Source organism: Trematomus bernacchii, unplaced genomic scaffold (assembly GCF_902827165.1).
Source record: "Trematomus bernacchii unplaced genomic scaffold, fTreBer1.1, whole genome shotgun sequence".
Lineage (NCBI taxonomy): Eukaryota > Metazoa > Chordata > Actinopteri > Perciformes > Nototheniidae > Trematomus > Trematomus bernacchii.
In genome coordinates this window covers 2,382,858-2,407,782 of record NW_022987547.1, presented here as the reverse complement: position 1 = coordinate 2,407,782, position 24,925 = coordinate 2,382,858, and the positions used below count along the sequence as shown (strand labels likewise).

At 40.8% G+C, this 24,925-nt stretch overlaps 1 protein-coding gene across 4 annotated transcripts in view; it reads right to left on the bottom strand.

Annotated features, from left to right (window-relative positions):
• The window catches only part of strbp (spermatid perinuclear RNA binding protein), a 72,259-nt gene extending 56,435 nt beyond the window's left edge, over positions 1-15,824 (bottom strand). For all 4 annotated transcript variants that reach the window (XM_034122900.1, XM_034122901.1, XM_034122903.1 and 1 more), the window contains exon 1: positions 15,618-15,824. The gene's annotated coding sequence lies outside the window, so the exon portion shown is untranslated. The remainder of the gene's footprint in view (positions 1-15,617) is intronic.
• Between the last annotated feature and the right edge of the window lie 9,101 nt (positions 15,825-24,925).

The window sequence follows — 24,925 nt, the reverse complement described above, 5'->3', positions numbered from 1 at the left end:
ATAAGGGGAGAGTGTGTGTGTGTGTGTGTGTGTGTGTGTGTGTGTGTGTGTGTGTGTGTGTATGTGTATGTGTATGTATGTGTATGTGTATGTATGTATGTGTATGTATGTGTATGTGTATGTGTATGTATATGTATGTGTGTGTATGTATGTATGTGTCTTCAGAAGTGTTCTTCTAGATGCACTTCTGTGGATGTCACCTTGCAAGAACACCACACAGCTGTGTGTGTGTGTGTGTGTGAGTTTGTTTGCTATCGGGAAGATGGCAGGAATGATACACACTGTTGGGGATCAACATATCACTAAAACTCCCACCATCTGCCCTCCAGCAGACAAATATAAACAACGTCTTCTCTTACACGGCTATTTCTTTATCTCTCCTGCATCGCTCCACTTTCCCCCCAGCACTCCCTCTCTGCAGCCATGCCATCCATCATCATTAGGAGGAGAATAGATGACCTGTCTACACCTGCAACCACTCTTCCCCCCCCCCCCCTTTACTCTCTGGAGAGGAGAGGAGAGGAGAGGAGAGGAGAAGCCAGAAGGTGAGGTTCTAGCAAGTTGGGAAATGGTGAGCTTCAAAATAAGTGGCACAATGAATGAGTCTATGTTTTCTCTTTATTTTAATAATCTCTATCATAAAGTAGTGTTTTCTCTTCAATACATCAAAGGCAGTGCGCTGATTTACCAGATTAAATATGTTTCTCTAAAGGTATTTTCTCATGAACACTGTGTTGTATAACTTATCAAAGGTCTTGTTATAGTGTGAATGTATATTTAGGGCTCTCCAATGATTATTTATTTAAATAATCTCTGTCTACTGTCATTGGTCAACCGAACAATATTGTCAAACGTTGATATCAAGGTATTTGATCAAAAGTAAATTCTGACTCATTGCACTTTCTTTAGTAGTGCCAAAATGCTTTGTTTAGCCACATTTCAGCAAATGTAACGATAAACAAATCCCAATTTTTGGTGAGTATTATTAAAAACTTGGGTCACAGGTCTTAAATGAATATCTAAGACCCTTACAGACTTACAGTATATGCCTCTCTTTTGTCTGAAAGCATAACTGTCTGTGATACTTTGACCACTTACTGTGATAGTATCAAGTATAGTTATTGTACCAAGCAAAGCAGGGGGATGATACACCTTCACATCCAAGAAGGAGGACAAAGAATCCAAGTTAATTGAGACAAATGCAGAAAAGAGGGGCAGAAAAGCGCAGGATGGTGCTAAAGAAAAGGAGTGGAGCAGCTAAGATGGAGGAGGAGAGGAGCAGAAGGAAGAGGGGAGGACGAGCAGAGGACAATGTATTGTCTCCTGTTAATATGTAAAAATAACTCTGCTGCTGCTGCTGCTGCCTGGTGGAGGAGCTAACTGGGTCAGAGAATTCCCAGAGAGAGGAGAAGAGAAGGGGGGAGAGGTATCGTGTTGATTCAGTCTGTGGTATCAGTGTGAAGCAGAAGTCATGGGTTCTCTCTTCACCTATGGCTGTTAGGGCTGAGAAGCATCTCTACCGTGTATCATGCATCCATCGATTTATCTATCCGCCTGTATAGCCTCCTCCCATCACCTCCTTTCCCCTGTCCCTAGCTCCTTTGTTTACGCTAATAAACATAGCCTCTCTCATGTCTGCTCTTGACTTCCACTCTTGCAATTAACCCTGCTCTCTTTCATTATCTCTCTGTATTCCCTCTGTAAATACACATTTCTAACAAATCCCACTCAAAGGATGACTTCAACTTGGTGTGTAATTCATCGCCAGCTAATCTATTCATAATACAGCATTTCATTAACATGCAATGTGACACATCTTAAACCAGATAATGATGGTGAAAGTGACTGATAACCTTGCAGGAATAAGAACCGTGTAACTCCAGTTATTAAATTGCAGTCTGCATCGTTATGATGGCACAAAATCAGTCACTGGTTAAAGTGATATTGCGTTCTAACAACATCATCCAAAACCAGGATCTAATGAGTTTTTAATTTGGCTAATTTGGAAATTAAATTGCAGCAAAATTGATGTCATGTTACTCAATTAATTTGCCTTGGTTTACGGTCACACGTGTTCCCTCGTCGGTCTCTCCTCTTCCCTTCTGCATTTCCCCCCTATTTTATTTTCATTATTTGTGCATTATCTCCACTCAATTGGTCTTTGCAAGTTCAGGAAATCTTTTTGTCCACACTTAGACACATATACCCTTTAAATACATGCTACTTCTATCTCTGCCTGTATACCTGTCTAAAAGAATAGCATAGCATAGTGCAGCGTAGCATAGCATAGCGGTGTACGGTACCTAAAAACAGTTTAGCTAAATGTGAGCATATCAACATCCATAAACTTTTATCAAAACTTATATTCATATCTACAGCTCCTACTTTTTTCCAATGTTCAGCCAGCTACCATTTGTTTAACTTTTGAGGATTAAAGATGATTTGTTTACATAACCAACCATTTCAACTCATTTCCAATATTTAAGCTATTTTCAGAAGCACCCTTTTTCCCAGTTTCTTTCTCACAGCTTTTTAATCTATGAAATGTAATCCCATGCAGCAAATATTTCATGGCCTGCTGTGTTTCTGAGCTTTTACTGTTGCTCCAGCCAACAGCGCGGCTATAAGAGTAACCCATAAACCATGCAATGTGCCTGGGTCAGCAATTCTGAGCAGTAATTAAAATCTTTATTGATGAAGACTGCTGTTAGCATACTAACTATTTGTGTAGACTATTCTTCAGCTAATGTACATACAGAATTAGCTGTGTTAGCCACCGCCATACATCTAGAAGACAAATGAATATAAGAGGGCTGTAGCACAGGTTTCCTCTTGAACTACATACTACTTTTTGCCTTGGTAAGCAATAATGTCAAACAGTATGCAGATACAGGTTCATTCACAGTCAAGGTTCAAGCTACTGCTGAATAACTTAAGCTTACCTTTACCCCTTTGTTCTTTTTCTTTGCATGTTTCTGCTAATTTATAATCTTTCTCGTCAACTATATGTAGATTATCCAATCGCCACTATGAATTCATACTTTCACGTGCCCGGAAAGAGCTACTTAAAATGAATCCAGAGCTTAATATGATTAAGAACTCAAGGCCTCGATGGATTAACCTGCAGGTTGGTCCGACATGGGCAGGGCTGCTTCTTGGCCGGCTGACATGGGGGCAACAGAAATAGCTTAAGCTGACAACAGCATATGCACTGCAGCAGTCCTCCATGTCTCTGCATCTAAACCACCTGCTGTATATGTGTTTGAGTAAAAAAAAAGAGATGAATGTGTTTGTGAACTGGGGTGTGATGGCAGCAAGGGTGGTACAGGGTGTTTTATGGAAGAGAAACACTAATGGGTTGAATAACTCACACATGCTTTAATGGTGCAATCTTTTTAAACCGAGGGCCCAGTGAGAGTCTATCCTAATGAACATAAAACTCAATATTATCCTTGTCATGTGGAGGCCTAGAGAGAGACACTGCACTACAGTAATGCTACAGTAGATCTTTGACAGCATATAACCACTCAGGGTCACTGAGAGAAAGCACTATGCAGCTCTGTAAGCCTTCTATGGGTTTTTGTGCGTTAGTGGAAAATTGAGAAACGTTGGTTTGTATATTGGCTGTCAGCTGACTATACTGAAGCAATAAGGTCATTGTGAGTTTAAAACTGAAGACAGACATACTGTACACAATTCAAAAACTTGTTTTAACTCAAGCAATATCTTTAGTTGCTATTTGTTAATCTGTGAAATGTAGGTATTTAAAATGACACTTTGTATTTTTTAACAAAATTCATAATCAATCGTTTTTTAATGCATTCGAATTTGGTACGCACGGCTCTATATTTTATTGTTTGACAATATTATGCAGTATGGAAAAAGTGTCTTTTTAACTATGCTGGGACAATAAAAGTGTTTTTCTTTCAGTTTTGCAATGACATTCACAATTATTAAGTTGTGTTTTTCACAATTCTGGAACAACTTCCCCATACTGTAACTGCAAACTGAGTTATTTCAAGTGTATTTCCTGTTATTTCAACACCTGACTAACTACTTTTTGATTTAACAGGAGAAAGAAAATTGCTACTGAACGGTTCAGACACAAAACAATGATGTGTATTGTTCAGAATCCACTCATTGAGCAGTTTAAAGTCCATGAGCATTACAACAATAAAGCCATGTTATGAGTGACCATGAAATTGGTCAGCAAACTGAAATGACTCCATCATTCCTGAGACTTTAAAAAACACTTTTCTTGGAAATTCATCACACATTCCTGAAAGCAGCAACTCTGAAACACAGTGCTCACAGTTACAGTGTGTGTGTAAATGGAGTTGAAACAGCTAAGCACCAGGCTATAGAGCGGTCTAAAGTCTGATTTGTACTACACTGAGTGAGAAAAAGTAATTATGTGCACTATAAAAACGACCTGGTTTACTGACCACATGATTTGAAACAAGGTTTAGATTATACATGCGGCAGGTTAACACCTTATGAGAGAAGGAAACAGGAACTTCTTTATTTCAAATGGATGTGTGGTAAAAGTATGGGCTAGGGCTGCTCAATTAATTGTATTTTAATCGCAATTACGATTTTGGCTTGCAACGATTATGAAAACAACATAATCGAAATAAAACGATTTTTCTTTTGTTTATTTAAAAAAAAAATAATAATAATTATATATTTTTTAATTGGTTTTTCAATTGAATTATACTTAAAGTTCAATAAATTGATGTTTTCAAAGTAAATGGATAATCGTTTTTAATAATCGTGATCTCAATTATTGACCCAAATAATCGAGATTATGATTTTTGCCATAATCGAGCAGCCCTAATTTCTACAGTGTTGTTTTGAAAGTCGGAATAAAAACATTACTGCATATGTGTTGTAACTTTCTGTATTCAACACATTTAAATACAACATATAAAACGTTGTTAAACTGCTGCAGACTAGCCACGCAAACAAAAACAGAACATTGCCATCATAAAATACTGAACTTGGTATAGCAGCAGGCACAGGCAAATCATCATTATGAAGGTTACGGTAGTTCTGGATTGGCAGTGTACAACTTATATGATGCCAAATCGGGCTTTTGAACTGCCAATATCACCCCAAAGCAAACAGCTCAGTTGGCTAAGGTAGTGCCACTAATTAAAAAGAAGCACCATCAAAAAGGTCACGAAACAGCGTTGCAGTGATGAAGTTATCCTGAATGATGCAAACTAAGCGATGACAGTAATTAGTAGGATGCATCAATATTATCTCACCTTGAAAATTCATCACTGTAAATAATATAAAAATCGTCTCGCTTGTGAATCACAACACATTGCTATTGTGGATGAAGCCCCCTCCTTTTGACCTTCTGCTAAAGATCAGGGCTTGAAGCAGGATGCATTTTAATAAAACACTGGAGTGAATCCACGTGAGAAGTAGGACACTGCCGGAGAACCTGTCGTCCCCTGAGTGCTGCTTTCTCTTTCCCTCCCACTATAATAACCACATATTGCTCAACTGAATTTATCTAAAAGGAAAAATGGCTTAACCTGAATTCCCTTGTGCCGATTAAGATCACCAAATAAAGATCCTGTTCCTGGAAAAAGAGCTGTGGGGAAAGTATCCTCACTAAGACAGGATGAACAGGATAATCACGGCTAATTCAATGTGTCTGAGCTGATTTTGTGCACCTTTAATTTCATTTATAAATCTAATTTGGAATATAGCTGGCCTCTTGCTTGTTGTGTTGGTGTGTCCATTACAATCAGCAGTAATGCACCTTGCTTTTTGGAAATGACCCTAAGGGGAGGTTTCCTTCTGAAGGGCGTGCAGCTCTGCCAGTGAAGGGAAGTTGTTAAGACAACCCCTTTCTGCACTTTAATACCCAAAAGTCGTTGTCTGCTTCTCTCTAAGCAGATTGCATCTTCTCTATATCTTTTAGCAACTTAAGTATTGCAGATAGCTGTGCAGTGTTGCATGCCAGAGGAAATCAAATCCCGGTATGGACTCCCAATTAACTAGAGCCTCCACCTGCATCGCTCAACATCGTATTTCACTTCATTATGCAAACATAGTCCGAGCTTTCTTTCTGCCTACCTATTGCTTTTCTGTAACACAAACATTGCATAAATATGACAGTTTGTGTTGTAAAGGGACGAGTTTCCCTACTAAAGCAATTCCTAGTCCCACTTGAATCCATTATCCTCCCAAATACCAAGGCCTGTGGCACTCCAACGAATGCAATTACAACATAGCACGTTATTCAAATGCGATACCCATACTACAATCTCAAATTGTGTATTTTTAAACAAATTCAAGTAGTCCAATTTATCACAGGATATATGGTCGGTTAAATATTCAAACTTACTAAGCCAGGATACTCATTCTATGGTATCTTAATCGCAGCAAAGTATGAAAGTTACGGCATAAAAGTAATATATACACGTTTACGCAAGACACATTTATAGTTTAGGTTAACACTGAGGACTAACATGACAGGACACTCAACAATGTAGCAGCCAATGAGAGAGCAAGCTTTTCAGTGTCTAAGTAATGCATTATTTGAAGTACAGATGTGTTTCTTAGATTGACAAACTTAAAGCAATTCAAAACAAAGACAATCATTATTAACTTGAGGATTTCGTCAACAAACAAATATGCCCAATTTAATATAAAGGTCAGTAATGTTCTCAAGAGTACAACCGATCAGATCAAAGTTTGATGCAAAGAGCAACAACTGAGCTACAGTACACAACACGCATCATTTCACCAGTAGTTACAGACGATAAACCTCGGCACCCATTGAATGCACATTTTAATCAATGTCCATATTATGAGTCACAAAATATATTACACCTCAGAGTATGTCATTACATCACTATTAACTAAAAAGCTCTTTCCTCTCGCAGGATACAAGGAAACCCACGAGGGAGGGTCTGTGTCTCCGCTTTGGAAGAAGTTTCCTGATGACGGACTTTATAACAATGTTTTGATGTAAACTCCAGTATGTTATATGACTTCAGGGAGAAACAGCACCTCAGCAGATTACACCGTCAACAGATTACAAAGCGATGGAGACATATTTCTCTTTGATTAAATAGCACGAGTCACCATCAGGGTCTTTGTTTCGTAATCTTTCCCAATAGCTGCTCATGCAACAGCAGCCCCAAATTACATCACGCCTGTTTAGCAGCTCTACCCTGGCTTCATTTTTTATTTACTGATAACTAAAGGGCGATATATTACACCTCTTTTTATCACTTATGAGCAGTGGCCCAGTTAGCAGAGCCTGACTGCTTGTTCCACACACTGATCTCTAGCTGAGGTGACTAAGCTTTACTGTCGGAGCTCTCAGGCGTTGCAACTTCTTCCAAAGAGCTCCGGCAACCGAGATCATGACACCATATCACTGTAATGTGACTGGGTCAGAGGGGATTTGGAACAAAATGAGGGGTGTTGCAGGGACGCTGGCAGACACTGGTAAGCCTTCTCGGGGTGTCGTCGTGTCTCTAGCTCAGTGAGTCATCTGTGAAGGAAGGTGTCCACTTGATAAGCACAATGTCACGCCCACACTCGTTCAGGCTGAAGGCTAGAAAAGTGCTGCAAGAGGTTAGGGTCAGTGCCAGTCTGACGGTGCCATAGCGCCTGAAGTGTAACTTGGAAATGGACTTCTCTACGAGAGTTACCTATCAAAACTAAACCTGTCAGTCACGTCAGTTTCCAATCATGGCACCATTTTCGTTCCAGCTTGCCTGATGGGTTTACTCCATTGTTTTTCTGTCTTGGGCATGGATGACAAAATGGAGAGAGCTATGTACAGTAGTAGCTGTTGCATTATAGCGCTAATGAGCTGTGGAGAGAAAAAAGCCAGTGAGCATAATATGTGTCTATATTCCAATATAAAACATCTCATGGTAGCCTCTATGGTTCACACGGCCAAGTTGTTTTATGGCGCATTTCCACTACACGGTCGGCCTCGGCCACACTCGGTACGGCTCGGTACGGCTCGGTACGGCTTGGCCGCGTTGGGCCTTAACAGGGCCGACTCACTTCATGCTGCGCTTCCATTACAGTTTAGGAACTGGGGTAGTTACTATAGTAACGCAGTGTAGGCGGAGCCGTGACGTCATCTTCATTGAGAACTCCAGAAACACAACACAGCCGTTAGCTGTTAGCACTCAGAGCTCACAGCTCCTTATATATGTTCAGAAACTCGACAAAAGTTAAACAAGTACAAACCACAGACTGCCTGTGTCATGGCGAATACAGTCGCTGCTTTATTTATGTCTGTATAGGCCGTTGTTGTGAGTGTGGACGGTCGGAGCATATACTGCGTTAGCTTAGCCAATCTCCATCTAGAAAAACACGCATTTTAAAAGGTTTTTCGCCTGCCGTCTGTCTGCAGACTTGACAAAGCATTAATTCATGGTTTTTACTAACCGGTATCAGTATGTTGTTACTTCGGCATCATTTTGAAACGTGTATTACAATTAAATCACGGTCAAATATGTCCATCTTGTTGTAGTTCTAGCCCTCTTGCCAGCGCTCCTCTCTCTAGTTTAGCATACTCAGCCCGACTCAGCCCTGTTTGTTGGCCCCGATAGAACCACAATTTTCTAGGGCCAGAAAAGAGGTGAAAAAGTGGCCCCGCGCCGTGCCGCGCCGGAACTAGGCCTAGTGGAAGCACAACCAAAAAAGGGGACGGCACGACACGGCACGCTTAAAGCGAGCTCCGCGCTGCAGTGGAACTGCGCCATTAGAGTGCATTAAATGTTTTACACTGTTCTTAAGAACACTTCTTATTTACCAAGCTTTTTTTTCTCCATATTATTATTTACTTTATTTAAATATTTAATAGTGTATTTTGCATGTGGGTCCCACTCCCCACCTACACATAAAAGCCACAACTGCAAAATGTTTGCAATGCATCCTCTGAGGCAAGTGGTAGAACGGAAATGTGTGAAGCCACATAATATATAAATCAGCAAATGTTATGGCTCAAATAAAATAACAAAAAACCCTGAAATACATTTGACATTACGAGCTGGAGACAAAAAGCCATGTGATGTTCTGATTCTGGAGCTGGATGTTTTTCGTTTTTAAACCTACACCTTGTTAAGGTTAAGGAAATGTTTTATTGTAAAGGTGACATTTTCCAACACATCACATTCTTAATTCAAGAGAAACATACAGATCCAGAGAAGCACATTTTTTTTTTTTTTTTTTTACATCACTCCTCTCCTTCCTTTTTTCTTTCACAGCTACACACAAACACACACATGGGCAGCTGAGTGGTGGCAGTGCGTTGGAAAGTCAGGCTGACAATGATGTGTGTGTCGGAGTGAGACGATGATGTGGCTCCAAAAGATCTCAGGAGAAATATGGTAAAGCATCCCTGCAAGTGCTATATGTCTGCTCACAGGCGTTTGTGTGTGAGTGTGTGTGTGTGTGTGTGTGTGTGTGTTGCATCCTCTTTATCCCCATCCTCTGCAAGCGCAAAAAAACACGGATGGATACACCTCAGTAGCTCTGAGTAGCTCAGTGTGTCTATGTACATCTTTTATTCTACACTCTGTGTCCATCAAGTCAAACATAATGATATCAGTTTGTTATCATTTATACTGCACATAATTATATATTTAATGTCACCATGTTTAAGGATTAACACCTAGTTCCTAGTAGTTTTCTGTTTACTGACAGAGAGGCAATTTTTAATGCAGTTATTTTCATCTTATTGATGTGCAGGGCAATTGGCAACATTTATACTTAAGGATAGTATCAAATACTCAAGTATATACTTAAGTGATGAGGTTAGATAACATTGGCAACTAAGGAGAACATTAGGCCTTGAAGAAGAAGTAATGAAGAGGTAACATATTCACGTCACAATACAACGTATTCTTTGAGTATTCAGCAACAGCAGTGCAATATAATTGTGTCAATAACATGCAGCTCTGCATAGATATGCACTCTGTTTGTGATCCTCTTTTACTAGTACACGTGTCAGTGTGGGCTGCTCTGTGTGTGTGTGTGTGTGTGTGTGTGTGTGTGTGTGTGTGTGTGTGTGTGTGTGTGTGTGTGTGTGTGTGTGTGTGTGTGTGTGTGTGTGTGTGTGTGTGTGTGTGTGTGTGTGTGTGTGTGCAGTGGGGAGAGACTAGAATCCCATAAATCCTACTTTATTAGATAAACTTCCTAATCAGATAAAGAAATCTCACACGCCCCCGTGCACACTCACATAAAGAGACCCACAGAGCATCTCACTGATAATCTCCATTACCAATTACGGGGTAATACGCCACAGCTTAACATGAAAGCAGCAATTAATCTGCTAACACCGGTCACTGGGTCAGAGAGAGAATATCTCCTGCAGGCACACATATGCACACAAAGCATCATTGAGATATTTTATTTTTAGTGAAAGCGAAGTAAACATTTTCCTCATTTCTCCTAGAGATGCAATTCTAATATGAAGGTTTTTTTTTAAAAATCTTATTTCCATCTATTGCCTGTGTTCTTAAACCAGTGTGGAGGACTCGTGTGGGTTTCTTCAAAGCGGCAAAAATGCATGCCTTAGATTGGTCAAATTGAGACCGAATTGCCTGCAGTTCTTTGTAAAAAAAGATGTTGGAACACCCGTGTTTGAGTATAACCCTAAAGAATGGTGCGAGGAATGCTAGTATATCTATACCGCTTGAATATGTTCTTCTTTGGATTGAAAAACAATTAAATCCACCAGTTTTTAGCACTTTTTGGTTTGCCAAATAGAGCAGATTAAACTGGATTATATGTTTTAAAAAAACTACCACAAACAGACGCTACCAACCAAAACAAGAGCTGGCAGTAAAGATGAATGCAGACTTAACACTGACAAATGCCAAAGCACATCACATCACACTGCAACAAACAGCATTCACTGTGTATAGACTGCTACCAATACAGTTTACTATAACTATGTAAGTGTATTTCTCTGTTAAATAGTTATCCTCACAGTACAGGTTATCATATAATAAATAAATCAATACTTTTTTGAAAAAGAAAGTAAAAACACCATTATGTTTGTAAGAAGAAAAGAAAAACATCCAAGTACAACCACAGTCATAATAAGCAACTGCCTTGCTCAACGGCCTGGACAGTGTTTTGGTGCAACCAAATGAGTTAACCCATACTTGGATCCAGGCTGGAAAGCTTACAGCCTCAGTCCAAACACGGTCTGCTGGCTTTGAATAAATAGCCCGATCTTCTGGGAAGTATGCATAAGGGCAAGCTATGGTTTCCCTGATCTAAGCTCTTTTTGATGCAGTAAGCAGAGCTGGGACATTGGAGGAAGGGAATAGGGGAAGGTCGTGTGTGTGCGTGTGCGTGTGCGTGTGCGTGTGCGTGCGAGAGAGAGAGAGAGAGAGAGAGAGAGAGAGAGAGAGAGAGAGAGAGAGAGTGTAAATGGTTATCAACCTGTGTAGACTATATGCATTATATGTTGCTGTCAATGTGTGTGCGTGTGCGTGCGTGCGTGTGACAATCTCTCCATTCACTCCTTCAGTCTAAATATATGTGCATACAGGTCATCATTTTTGCTAAAAACCAGAGACATGCAAAATGCTGAATATTCTGATAATAATAACTTTGAAAAGAATTGATCCAAACCCCAGATTTATACTAACATTAAGAGAGGAGGTACACTGTCTTTGTTTTGTTTAGTTTGTTTAAGAACTTGGATTGTGGGTTGTGCACACCACAACAAGAGTGTAACGCAAAGATTAACATTTTTCCTGATACAGGTATTTTTTAAACATTATTTTTCCTTGAGCTTGAGTAGGATAAAAGTACTTTTTCTCAATTCTTAGAACAGGGATTCTGTGTAAACCACATCAAGGGGTTTACAATGCCATCTGGTGAAATTTCCCTTGTTATAAAAAATGTCAATATTTGGGTTTCAATTCTTTATTCAAAGATGATAAACACGCTCAGCTGTCATTTGTTCTTCATGACCCTCACTAATTAGAAAAAGGCTAACAATGATTTCAATATTTATTTCTCAATTTCGGTGGAAAAAAAACAACCTTTGATAAACTGGCAAAAGAACGCACAAAAAGGAAGTTTAATTGTTATACCTGCAAATGTACTGAGTAGCTATTTTATTATTTGTCAACTTATCATTTACAAAGGCGTTACTTCTTATATGAAAATGTCATATTCCTTACACAACGGCAAAGTTCAAGTTAACAGTGACTTGATAAACCAACCCGTGAACAGTTCATTTTAAGGTTCAGAGTTTGTGTGGGGTGGTTCAAGCTGTGGTGCAGGACACCTTACATGGCCATCTCTCACACTCTCTGCCTCTGACTGTCCGACTCTCCCTCTTTGTTTCCCCCCCCTCACTGTCTGTCTCCCCCTCTCTCTCATCTCTTGTCTCTGTCCCTCGGAGCTATTCCTGGATTCCACACTGAGGTGAAAGGAAACAGGAACGGCTGCTGTGAATGTTGGTCGCAGCGTTTCTCTCTTCCTCTTGTTATACACACGCACAGTCAATATTCCTGTGTTGATAGCTCTGTTCTTCAGCCGGTTGGGAACGTGCTTCCTCTTTAAACATGATTGTGTGACGCAAGCCATTCTTGTCTGTGCAGATGGAATGTTGTGGGAGTGTGTGTGCATGTGTGTATTTGCATGTGTCAAACAACACAGCTTAAAATGAGATATGGTCAGCGGGATGGATCTGAGTCAGCAGTGTGCAGATGGGTCCTTTTGTACTGCCATGTGGAGGAATATTTAAAAACAGTAGCACACTCTCTGCTATCTGCCCTTTTGTTCAGGCTCCCCTGCACCAAAGCACCACTGGGACTCCCCCAACTCCCTGTTGTGCTTACTGGATCCTTGGCAGCCAGCTGCCATACTGGCCAATTAGGAAAGCTTTTACTAAAGCTCCAGCCAATTGGATTAGTGCTACATTTCCTTGCGAGATGAGACTCTAAATGTGCTGCTGTATGCTAGAATATGAGAACTAGTGGGCAGAGTCCTGTTTCGCTGATAGGCATGGGGCACCAGAATACACTCGCTGCAGTAGGAAGAGACATGTTGTGACGCTACTGTGGGTCCTCTGCTGCTGACTTTGTGTAATTGAGAAGAGGATAGAAACCAAGGACATAACATAAAGCTAACCAGAACCAACGCAGCCAAGACGCCCCGCTACTCCAAGGCATAGAGATACTTGCACACAGATGGGTTTGCAGAAAAAAGGCTCAACATGCAGAGGTGACAGCAAACGGCAATGGGAGGAGGACAAACCTGAGAATTAAAAAGGACAGTGAACCAAGATTCTTCTTACATAACACTGTTACTCCTCCTGACGGATATTTTCTCCTGTTAAATGTTTTTGGAAGGATATTTTCTTAATCAGATTCAAAGATCTAAAAGATAGCTGGTGATGTGCCATGCAAATTGTAAAGCCGTTTAAGGCAAATAGGTGATTTTGGGCTATACAAACAACACTGATTATATTTGACTGAAAAACAAATGAAATACAGTTTGTTTACCTTACTAAATGTGAAAGAGACTTTCTGGTTTGGGGCTGTTTTCAATTGTCAAGTGTCTTTGCCGTAAATGCTCAGTGTACCTGTCGCCAGTTCTCATGTGTCCTTAATCTGGGCCAAACTAATTTCCATCATTGGAAATTAAATACATTTTCAAATCCATTGACCAATCCTAATCCACTGTGTTTAAATCACCTGTTTGAAACGTGGATCAAACAGGTGATTTAAAAGCTAAATGGTGAAAAGCCCTATTTTATATAAAACACATCTAATCATTCTTATAGAGCTTGCTCTTTTATGGTGTTTTGTTATGTGTGCAATTCTGAAAGTAAACTCAACATAAATAATGCACTAAATCAAGACATGAAATCTCTGTCTGTCCTAACAGATAAAGGGTGTACCACATGTTCCAAAAGAAATGCAGAGACATTTTTATCACAAAGAAACCAGGAGAAAAAATACTGAGAGAGACAAAGACAGATTGTGCATCTTGTTCGTACAACACACGCTCGCTCTCTCCCTCCTTCTCATCCTCTTATCTCATCGATACCGATAGAGAGTTCACTGCCAAGTCAATGCTTACGAGAAAGAGTCTGTGAAAGTGCTCATGGGGGCCTGGAGCTTACACACACACGACCGCACAGGTACACGCACACACACTTTCTCAACCGCCCCTATCCCTGCTACTTTGCTCACTTTGTAAATGTGCCCCTGGGTATTTGTCCATCACAAAAAAGGGACACTAATACACACAGGAAAAGAAAAATCCCTGAAACACACACAGAAGCAAGGATGTAAATACATCTCTGACAAAGTCCACTGTATGCAGCACAAGAGGAGCATTATATGGGCGTAACAAGCAACAACCACAAGTCTGTTTTCACTCTATAAATCAACTCTAAGGGCTGGGCATTAAAACAAAGAGACCCCACATTTCTATCTAAGCAAGGCAGGTGTGACTGAGTGTGAAAGACACCTCCTGCACATGAAACAGGGTGGAGCAGGGTGGAGGAAACTAAAATAACGCAAAGGCAACAGGCCATTAGTCAAACCTGGAGACCACGGAGCACAAAGAGCTGATACTGAAACCAGCACTGAGCAATGAGAAGAACTAGACAACAAAGTTTAGTCAATGAGTACAATAACAACCTCATTCAAAATGACATGAGTAAAGCTAAAAAAAAACTGCTGTTTCAGCACCAAGAGCAGCTGTTTGGAGAGTTTTGCATAGTGCACAGGCTTGTGCAAAGACCTTTGTACACTGACAAGCTGAATGTGGTGTTGCGAGTTGTTGGTGTTGGTTTACAACTTAACTTAACAGGTTTGGGTACAGTAAGCCAACAAGCTGGTTCAGTTTCAGTAAACTGAGGGCAGTTTAGCATTGCTTTCTTTCACTGTCATTTTCTTGATCCCCCCACACACACACGAGTGCACACGCACACAGAAAACACCCACACACCCACACAAAACAGAGAACGTTTATGTATTACAAAGAAAAAACCCTCAATGATGAAACACGATGCTTCATTAACTTTTGGTTCCCTAAAACAGTACCCTAAAAAGGGGACATGAAAGAATACTGAAAAACAACGTTAAAAGATAGGTAATATTAAGTTAAAAAACAACAGCAACTTAACTAGCAGGAACAAGAAGGTATAGGGGAATATTTTTAGATAAAACACACCAATGTGTTTATGAAAGATCTATATCTCGCAGCATAGTGCGGAAGTGGGGATTAGACACCTGCTATCGAAGATGAGTTACAGTTTAACCGCTCATTGCAGGCAGTGTAATCTTCGCGGAATAATCTATCCTCCGCAAACATTTACTGAAACATTGTAGCCTCACAACATGAGGAACGTTTACGTGTTCAAGTGTAGTAAAGAAGTTCCTCTTTTAGTTTATGCTACGGGGGAAAAGCGAAAGCAAGTCTGATAAGGAAACAATAAAACAGAGCAGTATAACTTCCCAACGGAGAACACGCAAATGATCAAAGCTCCTGCCGGTAGAATGTTCACTCGGGGTGACAGCGCTGAACATGCGGGAAAACCCTCAGAAAACGTCAGAACAAATCAGAAAGAATATCAACCAACTTACGGTGTTAGCAATAAACTGTTGATAGTCCGTCACTGCTATTATCAACATAGAGAAATCCAAATAGGCAAAAAATCCGAGTTCAATCCGAGAAACTAGAGCGCCGGTGTGAGCTGTCACTGTGCAGCCGCAGCGAGCAGAAGTCACACTGCATGTGACAACCGGGGAAGCGAGCCCGGAGCCGCCTGCTGGTTTCTCCTCACACAAGACACGAGAACGAGGGCGAGAGATCCCTAGAGATGAATGGAGGGAGGAGTGCGCATGCGCGGACGGGGTCGACTCATTCCGGTGGAGTAGGGCTGTGAGAAGAAGGCATGCATAAACATAGCAGGGCGACCGCACTACACTTATTTATTTCATTTATATATTTAGCATTTTTATTTATTTTTTCTGAGCAGGCATTTGGATTGAACAGAAATGTGACGTTGCAATACACAACTGCAGACACATAGGGTAACATGGTGTTATGAACAGTTACACCTAATGTAATAAATGCAGCAGAACACATTGCCTATTGATTATCTTACCCTCAATTAACAGGTCAATATTTTTTTCAGATTGACCTTTAATCAATCTTTTGGTTGAAATAGCTTAGTGACATTGTCCCTAACAAGTTTCCCAGAGTGCTTATTTTTGACAAGTTAGTAGAAAACTCAATGATGATTCTTTCACAGCGATGTTAGTCAGAGAAAAACAGCAAATGTTCACATTTGAAAAGCTGAGTATGAGTTTGTTATTATTACTTCATACATGAGTTAAATGCATGATTCAATTAGTTTCAGTTGGGTGAGTAATTGATTTTCACCTAATCCTGTCAGCTTTTAATTTGATTTATTTGGCAAAACAATATTACACAAATCACAAATTCTTACTAAAACTGGAATTAAACACAATATGCCCAAATAGAACACACCACAAGTAGAAATGAGGAGAATTTCTGATCAGAAAGAGCCAATCTTGACTCCCTATCCATCCAAGAGAAGCATTACTCTCTCCCAGACAGTCTTATAAATAATTCAGCAATAAAAGCTTGCCTCTGCTCGCCTGGTTGCATGCAGCACCAAAAGAAGCCTTTCACTCCCCCCATGCACGGCGAGAATCTGCGGGCGTTACCAATTATAACAAATCTCGCAGCAAAACAAAGTTCAATCAACATTCTTGTTTCTCAAATGGCTGTGGCCGGTCGCTCAGCCAGATCAGCCAGGGATTACAAGGCTTCTGTCAACTATCAATAGCCTCGTGTGCCTGCGCGAGGCAAGCGGGGGAGAAAGGGAGATAGAAAGTGGGAGGGGTGGCTGAGTTTCAATGCGCAGACGGTGCAGAGCCAAGCAGCCGATGATGCTGTTTGTCCTGTCCGCGGACCGGAGGAGAGAAGAGAACCACACGCACGCGAAGACAAATGTAATCCAAAACATCCCGTCCCAGAGCTGAGTCTGAAGCACACACTGACCCATGGAGGCACAGAAAGTGTATAGCCAGGAAAAAAGCAATTTACCTGCACACCGCTCCCGTTCAGCCTGCCGTTATTACTTCCCACTCAATGAGGCTTTCAGCGCTGCCGCTCACTCTGAGCTGCTCGCCGCCGAACGGGAATTTAGACAACGGGATTTGTTCACGTGGTCACGCTCGGTGCTCCTAATTGGCTGCTCTCTCGCACCTGTACGGTGAGCGGCAGCACGGTGCAAGGGGGAGACAAGATAGCAGATTGGTGCAGAAGATATACTTGCAGTGTGTGTGTGTGTGTGTGTGTGTGTGTGTGTGTGTGTGTGTGTGTGTGTGTGTGTGTGTGTGTGTGTGTGTGTGTGTGTGTGTGTGTGTGTGTGTGTGTGTGTGAGAGAGAACTTTATTAGGTCCACTAATTGACAATCCACAATTGAATGGTTTTTCAATTTATCTTGAAGCCAAAAAGGAAATTGAGTTTATCGCAGGTTCCCATCAATTTTAAATAGCTTGGATTTATGGAGAGTTAGAGAGAGTACAGGCTATAAATAAAACGCAAGATCAGGGAGTTATAAGCGAGGGTGTCAAACACGTCATATTCTGGATCCTTGTGAATTCTTCTATAATTCAACCGTGCAAAGTTGCTTCATCTTCTTTATTTTTGATGGCAGATTGAAACCATTGCGTATGGGTTGCATCCTAACAACGCCTGCTTCTATTAGGTGTGTGTTCAAGAAGTGTCCTCTGCTACTTTTAAGTTGTATTAAGGGGGAGGGGCATGTTATGAAGGCGGGTGTGTCCCCTACATTTCCCCGAATAAAAGACTGCACAGCATGGTATCAGTGAACCAACCAACACTATAGCAAAAGATAGTAATATAAAAATCAGTCACACCTGGCTCTTCGGATACTGTCTTAATTAGTCACATCTGTCACACATCTGTCATTAACAGGGCCGTCCCTCCCTACAGGCCGATCAGGCAGACTGCATGGGGCCTCACCTTGCAGAGGGGGCCTCATCTTGCGGAGGGAGCCTCAACTGAGCCGAAAAAGCGGCGACGGCCCTGGTCATTAGTATGGCAGAAGGAATGCCATGGCTCTCTTTTGAATGACAGACTAGTTATATACTCACATTTATAATCCACAATTCCACTGTTACTGTTGGCAAACATTCAAGTTTTACTTTAAGTACTGTTGTGTTTTCATTTTATTAATATAAAAAACACTTTTTAGAAACAAAAACAACTTTTCTATAACCTTGTTTTTGTGTCTGAGTCTTTTTTAAAGTAACACATATATGATCATACCGGTAAAAAAGTTGTAAGCGGCCACGCAGTGTTGTACTAAGTGTCCTACTGTAATTTTAATTTAGAGTATACACACACACACACACACACACACACACACACAAACACACACGCACACACACAAACACACACACACGCAAACAAATATTTATTTAGAGGTTTTAAGGTTGAGGCTTGTAAACCAAGGCATTGGCAAACCTCAGAATTTAGCCCGAACCCCTATCCACTTTTACACATGCACACAAGCCTACCGTACACACTCCGTTATTCATCTACCTACTGAGGCCACGGTACTGTAGCAGTCAATGGTGCGTTAGTATTTTTAGATTTCATGTGGGTTGCAGATGCTGCTCCACTCAACCAGGTCACAGCAAATAGAACAGCGTTTTCACTGTAACAACTGCCTTTCACTTCCTTTCGGTTTACCCCTAAATGTTTGCCTTTCCGTATTTAGTGTTGCTTTAGATTGGAGTTATTAAGTCAATACCTTCATTCTAGCTCTTCCATCTAAATGTGGTGCTTTAAAAATAATGAGGGAAGTCAAAATATCTCAAATGTATAATATCTCCTCTTCTTCCTCATTGGTCCTGGCAGATGAGGCCAAGACACTCTGGCCTGCAGGCTGTTGGCAGTTATATGGCTCTATGTTTTCCCCCTACTCAAATCTTGGCCCAAATTAAAAGCATATTGGGTTTTTTAGGGCAACATAGGGCATGTATAATTGACTGTGAGAAATCTGACACAGTTGCAGTCATAAATAAACAGTAAATCATCTTGCAGCCAGTTGTCATAACCACAGTAACAACCGTACTATGACTCCTGTTTCCAGACTGGAGGGCTTCCCTTGGTTTTTGGAGTCAGGGGGTGGAAAGTTATTATCTAGGAGAACAAAAGCTGAAGAGCACAGAGAACTGAGCAATCGCCCCCTCCTCCTGTTTCCTTCCATCCCTTCCTTGATCCGCCCCCATCATCTCTCCATCCCCCCTCCACACACCAACACAAACGCCTGCCATCTGACACCCCTCTTAGGAGATCTTTTGCCGAGTTGTCTTCTTAAAAGCACACACATAAACACTGTTTGATGGCTGTGAGGATGAGTTCCTATGTTCTCTATCCAAGGCAAAAAAGCAAGCCAAATGGCATAGAGAGAAGCAGCCGGAAAGACAGACAGGCACCCTTTCTGCACGCTAATCAGGCCTACGTGCACATCAAGAAAGAGGAAGAAGCAGAAGGATTGCGAGGGACTTTCTGTTGGTGGACCATTGTGTGGTGTAGGTCACAGCGTGTGTGTAACAACTGTTGGTCAGTTGGTGGGATGCCACCTGGCTGTCTGACCACAAGCAGAAGGGTGTGTGTGCGTGTGTGTGTTTGAGGGGTCTTGCTGGGCCGGACAGAACTTCGACGGGTAGCAGATGGTGGTGCCAGCGTGGCATGGGCATAAGAGTAAGCCGGACTCGCACACATGGATGCATATAGGCTGACAGTTGCCAGGAAGAATTTCAATAAAAAACTAATCTGACTTTCAGACTCCAACACCCTTTTTACTTTTTGATCAATCTAGTTCTGCTTCTTTCCTTTTTTATCCTTTGCTTATTAGCAATCGTGATTATGCAGACCACGGTTCTAATTTCTTTTCTAATTAAAACGTTTCCTCAATATATAATGGAGGACATGAGGTGTCACGATCAACAAAGAAATAATCAATCTGTTTAAGTGTCTATAAATGAATGCCATTCAACACAATACAATACTGGTGTCAAACAGGTGGTGTGAAGTCTGTGTCTGCCTTGTTTGTTTAAACACAAGAATATCACATTTAAAATAAGATCTTATTATCATGACGCAGGTCCAATATTCACACAAACAAACTCATTACAGTTTGCACATACACATCCATGAACATACAGATGCCAAGGCATACACACACTTTCAGGGGCTGTGGCTGAACAGCTGTCTAGGGAGTGGACGACATCTCTATTGTTGGGGTGTGATGGATGAGGTGGGAGCTTAATCGCAGCTTGGACTGAGGGCTGGGGGGGAAAATGTCCTTTGCCAACAATGTGCAGCTTCATTACTGCAGTTGATGGAAAAATATGTTTTGTAGAGGCTTTTTTAGGAACAGAGCACTTTAACTGCTGTCCTCTTTCCGTCCCAGAAAGGTGAGGACATGAGCCGTCGAATAAGGATCACATGGAATGAACAGTCGATGACATGACACCTCCACAATACTGGTATTTGGACGAGTTGCTTCATATTTGGGTTTAGATCAATTATTCTCAGTCACTTCCCTTACACACACACAAGGACACACCCACACACAATGTGGTTAAATAATCCTGTCGTGTGAACATCTGTTGTCAGTGACAGGTGACGGTGTAAGGTGAGACCACACTGTTGCCCCCACCCAAAACCCCACACGAATAACCAATACAGACACCCACACACAGACACAGACACACACACACACACACACACACACACACACACACACACACACACACACACACACACACACACGCACACACACACACACACACACACACACACACACACACACACACACACATTCATGTGTGCAGCCAAAACCCTTGGCTGTCAGACTCGATCTCCTCCTATCCGTTCTGGTGGTGACAGCATGACATACACACCCATCAAAAGGGTTGACACTCTCTTTTGTTTGCCATAATACCCCGGGATCTTCAGATCTGCTCCCCTACACAACACTCTGTGCCAAACACAACAGCAGGTTCTCCGCCCAGCAACCCAACTGACTGTCTTTTCATGCTCATTAAAAATGAAAACATTTTTTATTGTGAAATAACAATCATGACATTCTTGATGGCAAGCGTTTTTCACAACATGTTGAATTCCAATGGGTCCAACATTATTTCAAAGCTAGCCCTGACCCCATGTACAGGGCGGCAAAGGAAAACAAATGTCTCCTTTGGGGGCCATTGGAATATCAAATGTCATCTAGGCATCCAGAAAATGCAGTAGCCTGATAAATATATTGAATTACCATGTAATGATTTGTATTGAAATGCTCAACACATAGGAGATATGTATGACAAATCCTGAAGGGACATTTTGTTTGCGAAGGGACCATGTCATCCAGTAAGTGAAAGTACATAATGTTGTCTTGCGGTTTGTCTGCAAGGTACTACCGTCCTTGTCTTGTACAGGTGGGAAATATCACTAGACTCCCAGTTGTATGACAGCTGTACATTCAAACCTGCCCAAACACAGAGGCTGAGAACAGTGGAAACATACAGAAGCTGCATGAAAAGACTTTGACTGAAACAGACCGTTGGCTGGATGATGCAAAGCTGTGAAAACCAGCAAATTCTGCGTTAGTCACTGTTGTATCAGTCAGTGTATGAGTTAACCTGAAAGTGTCTTTGTCTGGCATCTCATCAATTGCTTCTTCAGTACCTGCTGTGAGTCTGACATGGGAAGGAGTGAATAACAAAGACAGAGAAGCAGAGATAGAGGACAGAAAACCCATAGAGGGCAGCTCTGATTGCGGCTTTGATTTCGACCTTGATGAATATTGGTTACTTTACATCAGGGTGGAACATCAATCTAGCCTGTTCAGCTTCTACTCCACATGCTCAATCATTACTTGTCAACCACCTGCCCATACCCTGCTTCACCATCACAACATCTCAGTACTTTCATCTTCCCCCATCGTTACATCCTTCCACTGAAGTCTTCCCTCTCTATCTCCTGAGATTCACTCCAGACCCCATGTGTGTATGTTTTTGCTGTAGCACATCAAAAGCAGCAGAAACAAGGGAAGAGCCACCAGGGAAAAGAGAGAGACATATAGAGAGGCTGCCCTATCTAAACTGGAGATTGGTAAGCCACTGTTGTACAACTTCAATCATTATTTTATGTTTTACCTGATACTAGATATCACAATCAGAATAGCCAATTTATCAGATAAATATATATGATTGGCAGAAGACGTGACAAACACAAATCTTGCATCTGTTTTGTCTGTGATCGCGGACGAGAGACAGCGAGAGTCTGCATAAATCTTTCCATCTGTGTTGAGCTATAACAGACCTCACATTAGATCAGGCTGAATGGAGAAAATAGCAAACACTGTTCCAGATCACTGGTTACCTAACTGCAGAGACAGTCAGATATTTGGTTGTGTCACTCTGTCACCCTCTTGTTTACCCCACAATAAAGACATGTACATGTTTAAATACATTATTTCAGTTTCACTCACTACAATTAGGCACAAGCCAATCCCCCATGAAGACTTCCATTGAACCTATCTTCTAGGAACCTTCTATGTTATAATTGCCAAGCTTTAATCAATAGATGCCGAGTTGGTTCTACATTAATTCACCAATATATTGTTGTAGACCATTGCTTCCAAATACAAATATACCATGGTTTTCTTCGAATCCACACTCGAAAAACACCCTGACGTTGATTAAATATAAATAATTGTTATTGAATATTAATGCATATCAGGAATGCAATGAAAATATGGAAACAATTATATCAGTATGGTGAAAACTATACAACACAACAATACAATATCAAATGCAGACTAACATTGATTTAACATTTACTCATCAACAATAAGTGTACAAATAATTCATTACCGCCATTATTACCACTAAGCTTAGTGGTCTTACAGATGATTCACGCTAAGTATTCCGTTAATTGAGTGTGCCGTTTCTGATGGGTGATAACTGGTGTGTGTATGTGTGTGTATTTCAGAGTAGAGTATTAAGAGCAATGTAAATCCCTTGGATTTAGAGCCAAAAGAGTCATGGGTGATTGACACGTCTGTGCTTATAATACCCTCTCTCACTCAAAAACATTTGCATACTTTTCTGCTCCCCCCCCGTTTCCCTAATGATGGATTCACTATGAGAAAAATGGGATATTTATATATTTACATATTTGGAGCTAATCCACTTTTAATGTGTCCCAGGCGCTTAATCTTCTTCTTCTTTCATTTATGAGTCTGGAATGTTAAGGTTTTAAAGGTGTTAATTACGTTTCTGTTTTAGAGAGGCAGCTGTCTACTGCTCCTTAGAGAACATGCAGCACAGGGAAATGTGTGTGGGTGTGTGTGTGTCTGCATATCTGTAGATAAATGGGCGGCCAAATTAGATCTTAAATGCACACACCACCACATCACAAACCAAAATGTTTTGGTTTACTTTGCACATACATCTCATGGAAATCATTTATTCATGCAGGAGTGTGTAAATATGCTCACTAATTATCTTGCTTTTCATTATGCTGTCACTGATAGAATCATTTCATTTCTGGTGGGGACATCATTTAAACCTCTGTTTATAAAAGGAGAGGAGGAAAAAGCTCCAAGAAGAATACAAAAACATAAATTAAGAGGAAAACTTTGCATGATTAAAACGTCTTCACATTGGATCTGGGACTGATCACATGAGACTTCCTAGGAAATAGGTTTTGTTACATTGTATAAAATGTTACACTGCAGACACACACAGAGTCATACAAATAATCTGTAAAGAACTCCATCGACATACATTATTTACCACTTATCGTCTTGTTGACTGAATGATCAATAGCCTTGTCGTTAGTCTTGCTCCTTGTTTGTTTGATTTAAAACAGCATTACAAATTCGTTCTGATCTTTCCAATCAAATGTTACCATTCATCCTTGTTGGGAAAATCTAAATCAATGTGTCCAAAGTAAGTCTTTTTTGAGCTGCAATCAGTGATCAACAGTATCTCACTGTATCTGTGTTTGTGATTTCATTAGAAAAGAGCAATTACCAAATCATTTGTGACTTTCATTATTTATGAGCCAAAATAGGAAAGTTATGTTTTAAAATCCTCAGAATGGAAGAGATAGAAAGTTAGAATAAAGAGGAAAGGCAAATCAAGACAGCTAGTCAGAAAAAACATATGTCTCCTGTGTGTTTGTATAATGTGTGAGTGTGTGTGATGTCTGCCTCTGATCTGCAGGCTGAGACTAAATTCACACCTGCTCAAGGTTTTTTTTGCCAGACACTCAGAAATCTGTCACCTCCACATTTCAGTCTCCGTCTATCTGTCGAACTTTGACAAGGATCTCTCTTCTCCCCGGCCCTTTTTTATTTCTTCTTTTTCAGCTATTTCTGTCTGCATCGGGGGTTTAGGGCAGAGTTTCATTTCCCAAAGAGATGGGCTTCTTTTCTTTGTATAACCATCTTACTTTTTGATCCTTTACCCTCTTCTCACACACTGCTTTTCTCCTTATTCCTTCCTTCCTCAGTCTCACACTTACCTCTCTTGTGACTGAGCATTTACTGCATTTTACAATTTACAATGACTAAGGTACACTAAAGACAAATATGCGTGTCCATTGATGGTAATTAGTATGTTTATTAACGATATATGATAACAACATTATAAACATATTGATAAATCATATATATATTACAACTTAAATTACAGCACATTACAAAGCATATGAAAGATAAGACCCCCTGACCCCCAAGTTTTAGTCATTGTATAGCAGAAGTACGCCACTCTCATTAGCACCCAGCAACGCAGTAAATTTAGACAATGAG